This window comes from Felis catus, chromosome A2 (genome assembly GCF_018350175.1).
Source record: "Felis catus isolate Fca126 chromosome A2, F.catus_Fca126_mat1.0, whole genome shotgun sequence".
NCBI classification, from domain to species: Eukaryota; Metazoa; Chordata; class Mammalia; order Carnivora; family Felidae; genus Felis; species Felis catus.
Window position 1 is genome coordinate 142,700,371 of NC_058369.1, and position 20,099 is coordinate 142,720,469.

Sequence of the window (20,099 nt, forward strand, 5' to 3'; positions counted from 1 at the left end):
TGCTTATAGTAGCTCTGTTTATAATATCCCCCAGATGAAAGCAATCCAAATGTCCTTAGATAGGTGAATGGTAAAACAATCTGTGGCAAATCTATACCATGGAATACTACTTGGAAAAACAAAAAAGTATTGATAACACAAAACTTATTTGAATCTCCAGAGAATTGTGGCAAGTAAAAAAAGGCCAATCTGAAAATACAGTATGATTAAATTTATATAACACTCTTGAAATGATTGGATTATAGAGCCATACAACAAAGTTAGTGATTGGTAGGGGTTACAAAGAAGAGGGAGAGAGGTGGATGTGGCTTATAAAAGGGTAGCATAAGGCATCCTTGTGATGAAACTGTTACTTTGAATGTGATGATAGTCATATGATTCTACCTATAAAATAAAGTGGCACAGAACTCAATACACACACACGCGTATGCACACACAAGTTAAAATTGCTGAAATGCAAACATGGATGGTGGATTGTATCAATGTCAATTTTCTGGTTGTGTTTTCTTACTCTAGCTATGCAAGATGTATTATTCTCTGTATTATGTCTTAGAACTGAATGTGAATTTACAATGATCTCAAATTAAATACTTTTAAAAGGACTTAAACATTAAAAGGAAAGCTTTTATAATTTAAAACTTTTAATATCTTTAAAAACAAAATGAAGACTACAAAATATTCCAGATTAGAGCATAGATAATTATATGTAATTCAACTTTACACAAAGCTTCAATTTATAATATCTTAATTACTAAACTGTTATGTAAGTTCTACTTTATAATGTCAGTGAAGAAAAAACTTGAAGATAATTTTTGTATGTCTGAATTCTTTTAAATATCTACCAGAAAATGATGAAAATGTGACATTTTGCTCCTAAGAGGGCCATCTATTTGTACCTCAAGCAAATTGCAAACATGTGAAACTCTTCCTAGTTGAATTGTTTTATTAGGGTAGTTGTGAAAGTTTAATTCATGCAAGTGACATTTAGTAAAATATGTTTTCCCATTCGTTAGCTTGTTTATCCTTACTCAACGGTGTACTACAACAAATTTACCACAGAGAGTAACTTGAATGGTTGCTTGTTTTTAAGGACATTTTTATTTGCTGTTTTTACATTTATAAATGTCTTAATGCTGGCTCTAGTAATTTTTCATTAGAAAAATGAATCTCTTAGATAACCGATTAAACAAGACAGTCTGTAGTGTCTTTAACTGTTAGCCATATGTAGTTCTGTTTATTTTGCAATCACCTAGCACATAATCATATTCAGCTATATTACCAATGGCAATAAAAATGCACTTAGAATGTACATGCTAAATGCTGCTTCTGTTATCTCCTGGTTTAGAATCAGAAAAGAAACAACCTGAAGTCATTGATATTCATTTCAGTGCACTCAAAAGACATTAATATTTGAGGTGCCTAATAAAGTAAGTATGAATTATAAAGAATTAAGACAAGTTTGTATAAAATAGACTTTCTTCCAAACTCTTATAATTGGGTCTAGTGTGTCAAGAGGAGTATATACCATTGATATACCCAGGTAGAATGACCTGTGAGGACCATGTACAGATCACAAACTTACCAATCCATATTCCGACTTCTTTCCCCTAAATTTCCCTTATTTTGTTGAGAAGGTCAGAACCTCAGGTCACCATTAAGCCTCTGATAGCCATCTTGGAGCTCTGATGTCAAGCTATGAAGGCAGTTTTTCTGGCTTTAGCATTTGCCTATTGGCAGGCTCCCCAGGAAGCCGTGCTGAAGATTATAAATTGCCCTTGGGCTAGTCATACAATTTATCTTCCAGAAGCCAGGGTTGAATGGCTATTTTATTTTCTTTCATTCACTTTCTTTTTATTCTTTATTATTTCCCCTAAATTTTATTCTATTTATGTAGAGGTAAATGTAAATCACCATCAATGGCAAAGACCCTTTTTATTGCTATGCTTATACTTACATGATCCAACTTTTCATTTATTTTCATTAATGAATGTGAGCTCTCCCTCAAATCACCCATTCTTCCTTTGAAATACACTTATAAAGAATGAAAATCATAATATTCTCCATGTAATTCATTTGATTTTTCCTAGTTTTTCAAAATACTGTAGTGTATAACTGAGGGAAAATAATTTGTACCAGTATTGTTATTGAATCATGTTTGGAATGTTACTGGGACATAAATGAAATTTCCAGTTCACTCTGTTCACTTCACAAAGACTAAATACACTTGAATTTGTGATAATTTTTTCATAAGAGATGTTGTCTAGGGTTAGGCAAAATCTATTAGTTATCCAAAGTATAAAAAATATATGTTGAAAAATTAACTTGCATGAAAGTGACATACTTTACTAAAATGGGAATATATGGAATTCAATGTTAATAAGTTTAATCAATATCTTAAAAAAATTTTAACATTTGTTTATTTTTGAGAGAGACAGAGACAGAGTGTGAGCAGGAAAGGGGCAGAGAGAAAGGGAGACAGGATCTGGAGTAGGCTCCAGGCTCTGAGCAAGCTGTCAGCACAGAGCCCCACGCAGGGCTCGAACCCACAAACTGAGAGATCATTACCTGAGCCGAAGTCAGACACTTAACCAACTGAGCCACCCAAGCACCCCAATCGATAACTTTTAAAGGAGTGTAAAGTTTTATTGGATGAGTTTCCATACACTTAAATCATTTTTGAATTCTAAAACTGTATTTCACCTGTTTGAATATGAAAATGGAAGTGCTTTCTAGAAATTTTAATAGCCAATGTAATTTTATTTTAGTTGCTTTAATGTGTTTAACATTTAATACTGTTTTGAACTAGAGATTTTTTTTCATGTTAGTAGCCCCAGACTATACTTGAGCAAATCTTGTGTACTAGAGCAACTCCTCATTAAACAGAGATGGCTTCTGACCATTTGTCTTCTCTTAAACTATAACTTTTTACAAGCCTTAGATATGGTGTCATTTTTTTCATTTAGAAGATTTAAGTGTTTTCTCATATATCTAAACAATCACAAACTTACAAAAACAAGAGATAGAGTATAGAAAAATTATTCCTGAGTTATTTGACAACAAGTTATTAACTTAATGCCCATCATCCCTGAATACTTCAGGGTGTATTTTCTACATAAAAGGACATTCCCCTACATAACTGAAGTGGGACCAATATAATAAATAAATTTACACTGATACATTACTATCATCTGATCTTTACAGCCTGTTCCATTTTACCAATTGCCTCTCCATTATTTGTTAATAGAGAAGGTGTCAACTTCAGAATCTTAATTTAGATGTCATACTTCTTTAATCTCCTTCATTCTGGAGCTGTTTCTCAGCCTTTCCTTGACTTTCAGTAGCTTAATACATTTGAAAATTACAGCTTAATTGTTATGTTCCCTTACGATTATATGCAGGCTGAACTTTTTGACGAGAATATCACAGATATGTGTTGCATGGTCTCCGTTGCATCCTATCAAGTAGCACAAGATTTCCGTTTGTATCATGATTGATGATGTTCACTTTGATTATTGATTAATGTGTTGTCTGCCAGCCTTCAACACTGAAAACTTATTTTTGCTCCTTTGTAAATGTGATTTAGAGAAAGCCACTTTAAAAATATATAAATATCTTTACTCATTAAACTTTCAACTTATTTATTTATTTACTCTTACATCTGTATTATGGGTGACGGAAAAAAACAAATCCCAGTTTGCCCAGGATTGAAGGGTTTCTCAACATGCAGGGCTTTCAGTACTAAAAGTCAAACTGTATTGGGCATATGTACTTGTCTTTATATTGAAAAATGTTCCTATTTATATGGAGTAAATGCATAGACATGAAATGCCTGGGAATGATGATAATTATATGCTTAATATTTTATGAGACTTCCAAGTATTTTTCCGAAGTAGCTGTTCTATTTTAAGTTCCTACCAACAATGTATTACATTTTAGCAGCATCACATCTACTACAAAACTTTGTATAGACAGTTCTTTAAAAAAAAAAAAGTTTGTTTATTTTGAGAGAGAGAGAGAGAGAGACAGAGAACGAGTGTGGGAGGGGCAGAAGGAGAGGGAGAGAAAGCATCCCAAGCAGGCTTCATGCTCAGCACACAGAGCCAGACTTGGCTCAAGATCATGACTTGAGCCGATATTGAGCCAGATGCTCAACTGACAGAGCCACCCAAGCACCTCTGTATAGACAATTCTTAACTTTTTAACCATTTTAATAAAAGTGTAATAATGTGAAGTTACGATTTTGATTTGCATTCCCTTGATGACAAATGATGTTAAACACTTTTTCATGTGTTTATTGGTCAATTTATCTGTCCAAATATTTGTACTTTTTTAATGGACTGTTTGCCCTCTTATAAATGGTTCGTAAGATTTCTTGATATATTCTGGCTACAAATATGTCACATATATGTACTGAAACTATTCCCATTTGGCGGCTTGAATTTTTGTTTCCTTAATGGCATCTTTTGAAGATAAAGTGTTCCTATTTTGAGACTCCAATTTCCTAATTTTTCAATTAGGACTTGCATTTCGTGTGTCTTACCTAAGAAATCTTTGCCTATCGAAGGCAATAAAAATGTTCTTTTATGTTTTCTTCAAGTTTTTATAATATTAACTTTTAATTTTAGTCTCTGATCTGTTTCAAGTTAATTTTTGTGTGTGTTCATTTTTCTCCTAAATATAAAACCAAATGGTTCTAGCATGAGTTTTTGCAAAAATTTTTCTTTTGTCATTGAATTGCCTTAACATCTTTGTCGAAAATCAATTGAAAACTTATGGTTGGGTCTGTTTCTGAATTCTGTTCTGTTCCATGTATCTGTTCCATATATCTCCATTCTTTCACCTGTATCATACTCTTTGATGATTATACATTTATATTATATTATGCCTTAAAATTCAGTAGTGTAATCAGACCACTGGATACTTGTTTTTCACAACCTCTTTGGCTCTAGTGGGTCATTTATTTCTATAAAATTTTAGAATCACCATTAATTTCTCCAAAAGTATCTGTATTAATTTTGATAGTTATTGTCTTGAATCCATAAAGTGATTGATTCTCCCAAAATATAATGAGATGCGTTCAATTTTAGTGTCCTTTAATTTGAGTTGGCAGTGTTCTGTAGATTTTGGTGTGGAGATACTGCATGGCTTTTGTGAATTTATTCCTAAGTGAATTCATTTCTTCTATAGTGAATTTTTTTAAGTTTTATTTTTCAGTTCTCTGCTATTTTAAAAAGTATACACTTCTTACAAGCAAAATATATATATTCTAACTTTTGATATCCCTTTCTATTAATTATATCATCTGTATCATACTTGGGTCAATTTTTATTATTTGTCTTATTGTAATCAGGAGTCCTATTTTCTGCTTCTTTGCCTACCATAGTTTTTAGTAGGAGGCCTGAGATCATAGACTTTCCTTATGGGTGCTGGATATTTCTGCATGCTATAAATATTCTTGAGTTTGTCCTTGGATGCTATTAATGTCTTCAGAAGCACTGTAAAATGTTAGGCCTTGCTTTTAAGCTTCTCAGTGGGCCAGTGCATTTACTTCATCTAAGATTGTTTACCCTCCCATCTGAGACAAAACCCGTCTGAGTATTTGAGCCAATGTCTCATGCAGTGCGAGGTTTTCTAATCTGGCTTTTGTGAACAAACATTATTCTTGGTAGTTTGTGAGCTGGGATTGCTTTTCCCTTTAATCCTTTCAGATAACTCTTATTGTTCCATTGTCTGAAAATGTCTTTACTTCATATTCATTCTTGAAAAGTAATGTCATTGAATATAGAATTCTGAATTGGCACATTTATTTCCTTTTTATTTCAGCACTGCAAAGATACTATTTCACTGTCTTTTGACCTCCATGGTATCTGTTAAGAGGTAAGTGATCATTCCCATTATGTTTCATGTTTCTATAGTATGTAATTTTATATGAATTTTTTTTATTGCTCCTCCTTTCCTAAAATCTTTCTGCTTTCGTTCACTCTCCATAGCTCTCACTTGAGGTTCCCTCCAAGATTTTATAACTATTATTTGCTGCAGAATCAGCTTATTGAGAATTTGCATCCCATTGGAGGTACCTCCTTTTGTACTTAGGCAGGGAGATAATAGAGGGCGGGGAGATGACATATTTAAAGTATTTAAAAAAATAAAATAATAAAAATAAATAAAAAAGACTATCAACGAAGAAATCTATTTCACAAAAACCATCATTCAAAAATGAAAGAATAATTAAGACATTACTAAACAAAAACTAAGAGAATCCAGTGTTTGTATATCTGCCCTATTAGAAATACTAATGGGAGTTTTTCAGGCTGAACTGAAAGGACAATAGATAATAACTCACAACTGCATGGAGAAATAAAGAGTGGTGAAGACGATGACACATTTAAGTATTAATGTTAAAATGTATATAATCTTGTTTGAAACTCTTCTGTATTCTCATTTAAAAGACAAGTGCATAAAATACTAACTATAAGGCTATATTGATGGGCTATGATGTATAAAGATGCAATTGGTGTGACAATAGTATTACAAAGGAGGGTGGAAGGAAGGGAACTCTACTGGAGGAAAGACTTTGTGTACTAATAAAATTAAGTTGATATTAATTAAATGATGTTGTTTTAAACGTTGGAAGTTAATTGGAATCCCAAGGGCAACTACTAAGAAAAGAACTCCAAAAAAAGAGACAGAGAAGAAACAACACAGGAACTAGAATGATATATGAGAAAACATCTACTTAAAATAAACATCTATGTAAAATCAGAGGTTGCTAGAATTGGTTTTTAAAACCCTGACTCACTGTATCTTATTCACATTCCAAGAGAGCTGGAGTGGTAATCCTAATATCAGATGAAATATATATTAAGAAAATATTACTAGAGAAAGAAAAGACATTTTATAATGGCAAATGGTTCAATAAATTAAGAAGATGTAGCAGTTAAAAAAAAGATGTAACTATAATAGCCATATATGAACGTAATAGCAGACCACAAAACATGAAGCAAAACTGATAATTGAAAAATACATAATTAAACAACATCCCTGTATTGCAAAAGGCGAAAAGATTTTAAATCAATCATCTAAACTTCCACGTTAAGAAAATACAAAAAAAAAGCCAAGTTATACACTAAGTAAACATAGGAAAGGAAATAATAAAGACTAGAATGGAAGTAAATAAAACAAGGAAGAAAATAGTGGTGGAGAAAATAATCAAAACTAAAGATCTTCAAAAATATTAACAAATTTAACAAATCTTTAGTTAGACTGGCAAAGAAAAAGAAGAGAGAAGGCCCAAATACTAAAATAGAAAATGAAAGACAGAACATTACTCCTGACATTACAGAAATAGAAAGGTCATAAGGGAGTAATGTCAAGAATAGTATATCAATAAATTAGGTAACTTAGATGTGCCAGTTTTTTTTCTGTGATGTTTGGCAGGAGCAGAATAGCTTTCATTGAAAAGTTTTTTCATCTTGTTAAGCATCCTCTTTTCTTGTCCTTTGGCTAAGAAATAACAGGTTTGTTGTTGTTGTTGTTGCTGTTGTTTGGGTCTGCAGTCAGTTGATATTTCCAGATTGCCTTCTTCAGCTCCAGTGCTGAGATATATGAGATAAAAAGAAACCCCGAGGGAACTCTGTGCCATTTCTTGTGTCCCAATGTCCCTAGCGGGTCTGTCTTCTCTTTACACTTTAGATTTTTTTTTCTGCTTTGTATGTAATCCTCAAGATTCTTAGTTAATCATAAATTAAGTATTATAGATGGTTAAATAAGTGATTTGGATTAAGGAGTGTACTTACTGTGATGAGCACTGAGTGTTGTATGGAAGTGTTGAATCATTGAAACTAATATTATGCTGTATGGTAACTAATTGGAGTTTAAATAAAAACTTCAAAAAAGTATTAGAAATATGTCTCTTCCATCTTCCTGGAGGTGTAAGCTTCCCTCAGTTTTAAATGCAATGTTAAAACCACCTGTTTGTTTTTAATATTTCTGATTTATTATTATTAGAAAACTTTACCCATGTCATATTACTATTTAGAAATTCTAAAGACTTTCTGACCTCAAGCATATTCATTTTTTGTAAATGATTCATGTGTGATCGACAGAATCGGTTAATGTCACACTTAGGGTATCTCTCTAAATATCTATTAGATAAAGTTTGTTAACTGGTTTATTGGAATCCTATATATTTTTATAATTTAAAAAAATTAATTTATATTTTAATCTAATGATTAGAGGGTTATACAGTAAAACCATGGATTGCGGTGGCTTGTTTTGTTAGTGTTCTGAAAGACAAGCAAACATTTCTAATAAATTTTAACTTAATGAGCAATGCCTTGCAATATGAGTTGTACATGATGCCAAACATCATATGATCACAACTAAGCAGTGGTTCTTCTCTCTCTCTCTCTCTCTCTCTCTCTCTCTCTCTCTGCGGGATTGTGGGTGATCGTCCCCCATGCTCAGATGCTCGCTTTCAGGCCACGGTGTTTGGCAGAAATCAGTGATTTTTCAGAACATTGGACAGTGCCCACAACTGGTACTAGTGCATTTTTTGTCACTTCAAAACACCTATGAACAGTCCTTTGCTTTTCCATACAAGAGTAAGCTTAGGAATGCTTTGCTTCATTCTAGGTCAGGCTGCCTGCAGATAGAGACCCTTTCCTCTGCTGTCTTATTGCCAGTTACGTTAAATACGGTATATGGCAAGAATTTATTAATACTGTACCGTAGTCAACATTTGTGTGAGCTCATACAATGGCCCCCATGGAGAAAAAGATTCCATTGAGCCAATAGATAGCAGTGACTCAGTTAGTGATAGTGAAAGTCTTCCTACATAATAACCCTCCTCTCTCTTGTCTCTGTCTCACAAGCCATGAAGGTTTTCAAAGGTGAGTGCAGGTTAACTTGTTTATTTTTCTTTGTATTTAGTATTTTCTTTATTATTTTGTACTACAGTATTGTAATCATTTTTATATGAATATTTTTGGATTGTGGAATCAATCAGCTGAGTTTCCATCATTTCTTATGGGGAAATTTGCTTTGATATACGAGTGCTTTGGATTACAAGCATGTTCCTGGAAGGGATTATGCTCGCAAACCAAGGTTTTCTGTATTAGAATGTCACTATCAGATTCTAGGTCAATTTGCTTCTCCTTAGTGTTCGGTTCTTAATTTTTCTTTATAGATTTCAAGTTTTGTTGTTAGGCTAATACAACATGTTAGTTTTTATCTTTAGTTTTGAACATTGTTCCTTTTATAGTGATATACTATACCTTGGTATTACTCTCATTAGTACTTGTACATGAGTATCTGTTTCTTCTGATAGCAATATTTCTTTTACAAATTTCTTTAATATTTGTCTGTTATATATTTACCCATTTTTTATTCTTGGAGTTTCAAGCCACTTAATATTAGCGTTTCCTTGCATTTTTTTCATTTTATTTGATTTTGTGTATTTTAGGTGAATTTAATCCATGTTAAATCGACGTATTTAAACTAATTTGCACTATGCTTGTTGTGTTTTCTATTTGCCATAAATTGTCTTATACTTTCTCATTTATGACCTTCCTTTCTTGTCACAGTGTGTTTTTTCATTTGGTAGATTAACTTTCTTTGTAATGGTTAACTTAACATTCTAACACTGTATATCACTCATAAGGTAATTAAAGTTACTAAGCGTATCTGTCTTCCTCACAAACAAGACAATTACCTTGGTATGCTTAAACTACTCATTGAAATATTTCCCATATTCCTTGTTACTGCCTGTAGTTTTCTCTGTAGCTATTAGTTAAACACAAAATAATTTTACATAGTCTCTATTTTTTATAGGAAATTCTGATTTATGTACATTAACATGCATATTTTATTTTACAAATTTATTTTTCAGATTCCATTTTGACAGCCCAAGCACCATTTTATTCTGAAGCCTAGCTAAGGTGTTTTGTTGCATATGAAGTGACACAGGGTTTGTCCAACTAAACAGTGAACATCTAGACTCTACTAGGTTTAGATCTGCAACTTTTATTCTGTAAATGGTATAAAACACCACTACCCACGCCACCTCTCCAAACATATGTCCTAATCGACTTCTGTTTTTGTCTCCTCATCTGTTTCTCTTGTTTTTCAGTTCAGCTTTATGTTTTTATCATGTTTACAATATTTTTTTTCTGTTGCTGGCCTGTTATTGATGGAGTTTCTTTTGAAATCATACCACCATCAAGGGGAATTTGAGAATTTTAACTTTATTCTGCCATTTTCCTTTTAACTAGTGCTTCGTCAGTTACCTGGTGATATTGTTAAAAGTTAGTGGATCTGGGTGGAGCCTAGGATTGTGCACTTCTAGCAAGCTCTCAGGTTTTGCCCCTGCAGCTGGTCGAAGGACCACACTTTGAGTAATAAAGCTTTATTTATTTCCACTGTTTTCTTGCAGAGATGAGATTGACAATTACAATATTCTGCTTACTTTGATCATGTTTGACCAAGAGCTCAATATAAGCTCTTTGTTCTTTGGGACTAGTCAAGTTTGCCCCTGCCTTGGAATTAGCCTTTTTAGGAAAGAGAGTAGGCTTTCAATCATTTAAAAATTAATTTTGAGACATTTGATGACAGGTGCACTTCCATCTCTGTTCTCTTACGTTTAAAACAAATAACTTGTCTAAATGACAAAATGTGCAGGTTTACTACTTGTAACCGATCTATACAAATTATCTCGGAAAATTAACTGGAAATTGGGATTTGTGGATAAAATATAGTAGTAGTTCATGACCAGCACATGCTCTATAAGAAAGCATTTCTTTATTTTTCAGTTACTGACTTGACAGATATCTTTAATGTCAGTCAGGGAAATAGAATTGTTCTATCTGTTTCTGTAGATTTACAACAAAATTTGTGTACAAAAGCATAACTAATTCTAAGATTTGTGAAACTTTGAATAATACATTTTTGCTAAGTCTCTGTAGTAATGTGATAATGAAACCAATGCCTGACATTCATATAAAACCCTTAAAAACACATTTATGTTTCAAAGCAAAAGTCACCCTTGTCATCCTTGGCATTCACATTTTCTCAGTTTGTGGACATTTGCTGATATTTTACCCATTCCTCAAATAACCCAAGGCTGTTCTGCCTTTTTAGTTGTCTTATTTATATGGTAGTGTCATAACAATAAAGTTCTTATTAAAGCAACTGATTTTAAATGCGCAATGAATACTAAAAGAATGGAATCAGTAAAGTTGTGACTGCTTACATTTCATGCACGTGGTACTCTGGTGGAAAAAAATTGCTGCCAGGTGGCTAGTAAATGATGAGTTTACATCATAAGTTTCTGATAGAGACCAAAATATATTAATTCATGAGTAAGAGTAAGGATTTTTAGCAGATTCTCTTTTCTTATTAGGAAAAGTCCAATTTTTCCTAAGGAGTAATATTTTACATAATCAAATGGCCTTGAGGAATTCCACCAATGTCATTTATAGGTACAAACAAGCCTTCCTCTAGCATTAGTCATACAGTGACATTGAAAACTCTTTGGCTTATATAAACATATTCATTGTATTCATTAAAGTAAAATTCCATTCCCTTTTGCTTTCAGTTCCATATGTCTCTAGTCCACTACCAAGTCAGTGATGCAGCACAAGAATCTTGCCCCAAACACACATTTGCTTATTTTGGATCCTTTCTTGCACTGTGTCATAGAACAGCTGGTCAAGGATAGCTACCTTCTGTGGCTGTAATCCTAGTGCTTGGGGATAGTTCCTTCTATTTTAATACGAAAAAAGAAATACTGTTTTCTTTTAGACTGCTAGAATAATCTTATATCATTAAATTGTTACTATAAAATAATTAGGGAGATTATGAGAATTAGAAAACATCACTAGACCAGACTGTTGAATAGATAATGTCATGACAACATTGAAAATGGGCTTGCTTTCTCTGCTCAGAATTAATATTTGTCAGCTATCATTTCAAAATGCCAAGTTGAAAATTCCACTGACTATTTTTTTCAAATAATTAGGATTATTTAATTATAAGTAATATATATGCTGTTGATTCAGAAATAATGCATTAGAATTTCAGTATTTGTCCGTAAGAAAAATATTGACAGATTGGAAGTGAGGAGTAAAATAAAGACAGAAATGTTATTTGTGAATAGCTGGGCCTATTTAAATATTTAATAGAGTCTATTTTAGAATTTTTGTATTGTGTTTCTTAGCTAAATATAATTGCTATTGCTATTTGCATAATTTGCTGGAGGCAATTTTGAGTTTGTTGTGTAGGGACCAAAATAAATATTTCTAGTAGTATTTTGGAAGCTAATTTCTTTGACTCCCACACCCCTCTTGCCTAATACAGGGTATTTTATTTACATTAAAACTACGATTTTCTAAAAGCCAGTTATAACGTGAAAATTTTAGAGGTGCAAAAAACAAAATTAAATCAGGTAACGTTAGCCTAAAATCAGTAACATTTAGATTATATGCCAAACAAAATTTGTATTTTCTTTTCAAAGCTTTGATATTTCAAAATATATATCATTTTAGTATTCTATTTACTGTTTACAGGACTACAACAGATCATTGCTGCAGTTTATGTAAAGTAGGCCAACTGAAATGATGGTTACCAGCCTTTTAAACTACAGGGCATTGAAAAATGCCTGGGGTTTTGTCTTTTAATAATATTTGTGAAAACTGGGCTGTTTTGAAGAGAGATACATAATCCTTCTCTATGCTTGGCACAGCTTGCTAAACCGAATCTAATGAAAAGAGAAAAGAAAGAGGAAGAGATAGTGAAAGGACCACATAAGCCAAAATTCTGTAAAACTCTGTGTGATGCCTCTGGAATAAATCTAGTACAGGAAACCTATGTTCAAGCACCCTGCAGAAACAGCCCTTGTTGATTTATGACCATATAGTATACACATAAAAATAACTGAAATATCGTTATAGGACACAGATAAATAAGAGTAGAGATTGTTGCACACCAGTATTTCTTGGGAAGAAACATGATTAGAGCACTGAAAACAATCCAGCATGTTGAACTATAAAAAATTAAAGTTGAATCAAAAGCATCAGAGTAGGCAGCATCACAAACTCATTCTTTTTGTTTGAAGGTATAAGTTTGGGCAACTTTTGTGAAAATTCTTGAATTAGAGAGTTCTAAAAGTGTTTTTCTGGGTACAGTATGTCAAACAATATTTTTAATATCAACCAAATTTTCATAGAAGTTATGCAGGAAAAAGTATTTGTTTCAGTGAAGAACGATTTTCTCCCCAGGCATAAGAAGTGAAAATCAGAAATGTAATAATTAAATCTCCAAATTCAGGGGCTCCTTATTCTCTTTTCATTTAGCTACATTGGAAGAAAAAAAGAATGAAAATAATTTGAAAAAGTGAAAAGAGAAAAAGATAATAGAGGAAGGCATAAAACGTAGTAGTTTTCCCCCCTATAGAAATGGGAAAGTGGACTCAAAGCCACCAGAAGAGGGCGTAACCTCACCTGAAGCAATCAGTCTCAGAAAAATGAGTTATAATAGATTTCTAATAATATATATCCAATATATATTCCAATTTTGGAAACATTTTATAGATTTATCTGCTTAAATAAATGTTTTAATGATATTTACATTAAAGTGAACACAATTACTTTTCATATCTTCCTTTTCACTGTAGACCTCTGTTCTTCAATATGGTAACCACTAGCTATATATTGCTTTTGAGTACATTAAACGTAGCCGGTTTGAATTGATATGTGTAATTGTAAAGGGCCCCATATCAAAGAGTTAGGATAAAAAATGTAAAATATCTTATTAGCAATTTATATTGATTACATTGTAAAATTATAATATTTTCAATATATTGGTTTAAATAGAATATATTAAAATTAATTTTACCTGTTTCTTTAACTCCTATAATGTAGTTAATAGAAAATTAAAAATTATACACATGGCTAATATTTGTGGTACCAGTTATATTTGTATTGGACAGCTCTGGTGTTCTGACCAAGATCATCACATATGAAAGTGGGATCCATACCCAAAATCTGATAGAATTCAGTTCCTTTATAGAGACATGATATAATCATGCATGTACACTTACCTCTCAGGGACAGGGACACTTCCTTTTTTCAAACCAATCAAAATTTTAATAGATAATTATTATTCACTTTATCAGTATGAAAAAGGCGTTGTTAAGCAGTTGGGATAGTAGGTGACAAAAGAAAGACACAGACCTTCCAGTCATGATGTGTGTATTTTAGAGGAGGAGACAGAAAGTAAACAACATGAATTACAGAAATCAGCTCTCAGGTGTTACGGAGAAGCACAGTTTCTGCTTTGGATATGAAGGGGACCTAACCTAGTCAATATGTCTCTCCTGTTCCCAGGTACACCACTCTGAATATAAAAGATACTAATTTTTAATGGAAATAAGGAAAGTGGTTATTTTATTTTTAATATTATCAGAAAATGGTGTGTTTAGCCATTAAGTTACATTTTAAAAATTATTTAATGTTCATTTATTTTGAGAGAAAAAGAGAGCAAGGGAGGGGCAGAGAGAGAGGGAGAGAGATTGAGAGAGAGAATCCCAACCAAATAGGCTCCACGCTGTCAGCACAGAGCCCAACACGGGACTCAAACTCATAGACCTGAGAGATCATGACCTGAGCCAAAATCAAAAGTCGATGCTTAATGGTCTGAGCCACCCAGGTACTGCGGGGTAACTTACCCAGTAAGTTACATTTTTGAGTTAATATATCACATTTCAGGAAGTTTAAAATTTTAAAAACTGTATGTCAACGAAACTGTATATAGTCAAGACTTAATATAATCTGATTTTGTCTTTGAATAGTCGCCATACAATCTAGAAAATAAATGGTATCATTATATTTCTTTGTAGATTAGGCACTTTCATTATGCCTTTTAGGCTATGCTAAAGTTGAACTTTTTTCAGGTAAAAATCAGAGACATTTTGTCTAGGGAAGTGTATCACAGATTCATTTGCTGAGATTGATAGAACTGCTGTATTAATGTACTACATTCATTTCAATTTTGCAAAGCACATTGAAGTATGCATTGCTAGTGAGGGGCAACACATTGGAAATATCATGTATCGTGATTTATGTCAATAAACCGTTTCCCATGTCTGTTACTGTGTGTTTTCACATGTTGTCTACTGGCTTATGTTTCCAAACGTTGTAACCATCTTGCCCCTATCCAACTAGTGTAGTCTCTACTCTTCAGAAACCCTTAAGGCTTATATCTATATAGATTTTCTTATAGGTGTGCTTCTACCATACATTATACTTTTATATTTGTTTACCTTTTCTTACTATACCCTAATATGCATGAAATGGCAGTTTATGAGCTTAATAGATCAGTGTCTTAATATATATCATTATTGCATAGAAACAGTGGTTTTCAGTACATGTTTATTGCATAAGTGACTAAAGATTCATTTAAAAGAATGAAAATTTACTTTTTAGCAGGCATTTTTCTAGGCATTGTATATAGAAGTAAAAAGAGAAACAGAAGTATAAAATCTCAGTGATGTAAAAAGGTTTATATAGTCAGTGTATGTGAAAGCGTTAATACATATAGATATCATAGAGGAATTTAATGCATAATATATATTCATATTGAAACTTCCAGGAAAACAAGGAGCTAAATGTTCTCTTGCATAATAGGCTTATTCTTTGTCTTGTAGAGAAGAGAAAGTATTTAATAACTTTATTGATCTTGGTTATGGAAAATAACTTTTAAAACATACTGTTGGACAGGACTGTTGTTAAAGGTATGTGCATAAACTCGAACTTTATTTGATGCTGAAATAATGTTATTCTGGATATGTCTGTAAGTGTTTTTATAGAACGTGATAGAAATAATCCTTAAAAAGTCAATGAAACAACCAAAAATCTATTGAAAGAATTTGCTGCTTGTAATTTATTAAGTGGGTTCTGGTTTTCAGGTACTAAAATGAAATAAATCACTCCATTTGTCTTAGCAGAGTAAGAGAACTCAGCAATTATTAAGGAATAAAAACATGAATTGATAAGTTGGAGATGTTTAGAGGGACTTGTAACTCAATATTTTTGCTATATTTATTAATAGTAAGGAAAGCATGTGAAGAGACTGAGAGTGAAAGTTTAGACTCAGATGAGCCAAGAAATAAAAATAAAACAGTGAAAACTTAAAAAGGTAAAAGTTTGCAAAAAGTATTCTTTGTCAGTGGGAAGTTACCCTTTTTCCAGCTTTTTATTTTCTTAACTTTTATTAAAGCACACCTTTCTAGTTTTATTTCTGTTCTGCTCCAATGTACTTATTTAAGAAATATATAATGAGTAGCTAGTTCAGTAAGTAATATGGGCACTTGTGATGTGTCACACACATGATAAAATATAATATCATTTAATAGTCAACCATATATTATAAGTATAGATACCCCCTGTCCCTTATATAGGTTGGGATGCTGAATTCCAGAGAGATTAAATACCTTGCGTGTGGTCACATGATAGTGGTAGAAATGAGAGTGAGAAAAAGATCATTTTACCCCAAAACTCTCATTCTCAGATGTTATACATAGATTATAACGTGTTTCAGGTATTGAACTAGAAGCTGGATCTATAATGTCTTTACCTGTTTGTTTATTTTTTGCCTCCCTTCATCCAAAGGTAAATTCTTGATTCCCAATGCTTAAAATAATGACTGGCAATGTGGACAGTGTGAAATAATAATAATAATAATAATAATAATAATAATAATAATAATAAAAGAAAGAAAGATATGAGGGCTGGAAGGAAAGAAGGAGGAAGGGGGAAAAGGATAGGAAGGAGAGAGAAAAGGAGAAAAGGAAAGAAGGAAGGAAGGAAAGGTTCTGAATGTGTCTGCGTGTTCCCCTCCTCTCTCACACTTGTTCCACTCACTACACCTCACTAAGTATCTCAGGCCTGGCAAGGGACAACCTAATTATTTTGTTTGTCTTATTTTGTATGCTTGTGAGATGGACAGCTTGAGCACTTTGAAATTTTTATCTGACCATTTTATTCTCTCACTTAAAAGCGAACTCTCATTGCCTGGAAGATATAATCCTAGCTTTAACAGTGACTTGTAGACAAATCGCTTTACAATTTGGTTCTAATTATCTCATTCCTCTCAGCCCACATTAGTGGTTTCAGTTAAGTTTGAGATTCTGAACTCTCATAGCTGACTATGACAAAATGATGACACACACTGTGACATTTATATGATATTCCTTTGCTTGGAATGCCATTTTCTGCCCTTTCTTCCTGAAAAGCTTCCTCTCACCCTCCAATATCACCTTCCTTGGAAACCTCATAGCAGAATGCTGCACACTCAGCTCTCTGGTCTGGAGACCCTGACCCAGCAGCCCATCCTGATATTTTTATATCCTTTAACACATTGTATGGTCATAATTGTTTACATGTATGAGATGAAAAGTCTAAAATGTTGAGGATCATGTCTTCTTCATCTTTAAAAATGCCATAGCTGAGTGCTTGACACATGGAGTGGGTTCAATATATTTTTGTCAATTATATGAATAAATTGTCTACTGGATTTCAAAATGGGCACAATAGGATGAAATGTAAAAGCCTTGCTAGGGTTATACTTAACAAATCATTGTTCATCATGAAACCCAAATGACAGAGAAAAAGAGGCCTATCTTTTTTTCAAAAGAGAAAAACTTACTGTAATGAATATTAAATCAGACTATCAGTATTATTCAACAAAGCCCTACTGCAATAAATTTTGTGTTCTAACACTGTCCAAAAGAATGTTTTTGTAGTCTCTTTTATGTACTTATAATATATATGCTATTTCTATCAGGGATGTTGTGCTCATTTATTTATCCATTCATCAATTTATGAAACAGTGTTTTTGGGTGACAGGGTGTTATGGTGTGGAATATAAACTACATCAGATATTGATTGCTCTTTGTGTGAGAAGGCCTTGAAGCTGGTGTGAGCGGAGTAAAAGTCTTGTGTGGCTGTAACGGAGTGAGCGAAGGAGGTGTGAATAAAAGCTGAAAATTGCTGAGAGTAGATTTTAAACACTGTCAAAACAACAACAAAAAAGGAGCTAACTATGTGAGGTAATGGATGTGTTTAATATCTTAATCTTGGTATAACCATTCTATAATGTATATATACATTCTATAATGTACATCCAGTCTTTAAGATGTACATTTTAAATATGTGTAAATATATGTCTGCATGTTCCCCTCCTCTCTCACACTCGTTCCACTCACTACACCTCACTGAGTATCACAGGGCTGGCAAGGGACAACCTAATTATCTAACCATTTCCTTTCTCACTTAAAAGTGGACTCTCATTACTTAGAAGATACAATTCTAGGGGCACCTGGGGGGCTTGTTTGGGCGTCCGACTTCGGCTTAGGTCATGATCTCACACTTCATGAGTTTGAGCCCCATGTCAGGCTTTGTGCTGACAGCTCAGAGCCTGGAGCTTGCTTCTGATTCTGTGTCTCCCTCTCTCTCTGCCCCTCCCCTGCTCATGCTCTGTCTCCCTCAAAAATAAAAAAAAACATTAAAAAAAGTTTAAAAAAAAAGAAGGTATAATTCTACCTTAACAATGTCTTTAGACAAATCACTTTACAATTTGGTCCTAATTATCTCATTCTAAATATCTCATTCCTCTCAGCCCACATATAGAATGTGTGTATACATGCTATAATGTATATCCAATCTTCAAGACTTATATTTTAAGTATATGTAATTATTTGTCAATTTGGTTTGGGAGAAAAAAAGAATTTCAGAAGAAAATTGTGGACATTGGTCATTAAACTAGTAAGTAAAGCATTAAAAATAGATAATTATAATTAGTTTATGAGATATGTAAATGTTTCAGGTTTTTACCCTAATAGTAGCAAGATTATAAGATATTTTAAGCATGTTGGTGGTAGTCCATTTTTTAAGATATATATTTGTTTGGATAATGAATGTGAATGAAGGAACACTAAGACTTTTGAGACCAGTTAGGTACTACAGTAATTTAGGCAAGCAATGATGATGGTTTTGACTAATGATATGGCAATGAAGAGGAAAGAAGTAAGATTTAGGAGATGAAGCTGCCAGAACTTACTGATAGATTGGATGCAAAGCATATAAGGGAAAGTCAGTGTTTAGAAGAATAATGTCATTAATGCGGAATTAAAGACAGGAGAGGAGAGAGAGTATCAGCTGTACTACATTTTAAACTAAATTAACTCTATGCCATGTTTAAATCAATTAAATATTATAGCAGCAAGTAGAATTTCAAAAATGCTTTTGCCATGCACATAGTAATAAGCACCAATTTGGTGATTATTATTTGATCAGCTTCTGCTAAAAGATATCTATTATTATATTCTTAAATTTTGCCAAGACCAATTCCACCATAACCTGTAAGAACTATCTACAGTTAAAATATAAATTTTCCTTGCCTTGGAATTCACGTTGGCTAGCTATCTTGTTCTCCAACAATCAGTGGAGTTGGAAGAATATTCTTTTGCTGCCATAAGCTAGAAAGCTAAAATGCCTGGAGATTATGAAACCTCTGGATGTTTTACTGTCACTCTTCCATGGCATAATCTCAGTATGTTGTGTCGGGAAAGTATCTCAGGCACAATCATTAAAACTCTGTAATGCTTACAAATGTCAGCCATCCATCTAAGCTGTGTCATATTCGTGTAATAATGTGCAGTTTGTAAAGCTGTACTTATGATTTATTTTGCCTCAAGTTAAACCACTGTACTCAGTTAGTAAGCAATTCCGATTCTTATCTTCACCATGTGCACCTTTCAACATTGCCATTGTGATGCCCCTAACTGATGTATTTGGATTAGGCAACTCCCTCAAACCTCAGCTATCACCAACAGCCAGTTATTGAAATATGTATGCCAGAAATCAGAGAAAAACTTAGCTTTTTCCATGGACTTGCTTACTTAATTTTATTTTTTATTTTTTCATCGTGGCAAAACGCACATAACATAAAGTTGACCATCTTAACTATTTTTAGGTTCATAGTAAAGTGGCACTAAATACATTCATAATGTGCAATCATAACCACCATTAATATCTGTAACTCAT

The 20,099-nt window shown here is 32.9% G+C and overlaps 1 pseudogene; it reads left to right on the top strand.

The window, feature by feature from the left end:
* LOC123383995 overlaps positions 1 to 20,099 on the top strand; it is a 122,960-nt pseudogene that overhangs the window by 78,444 nt on the left and 24,417 nt on the right.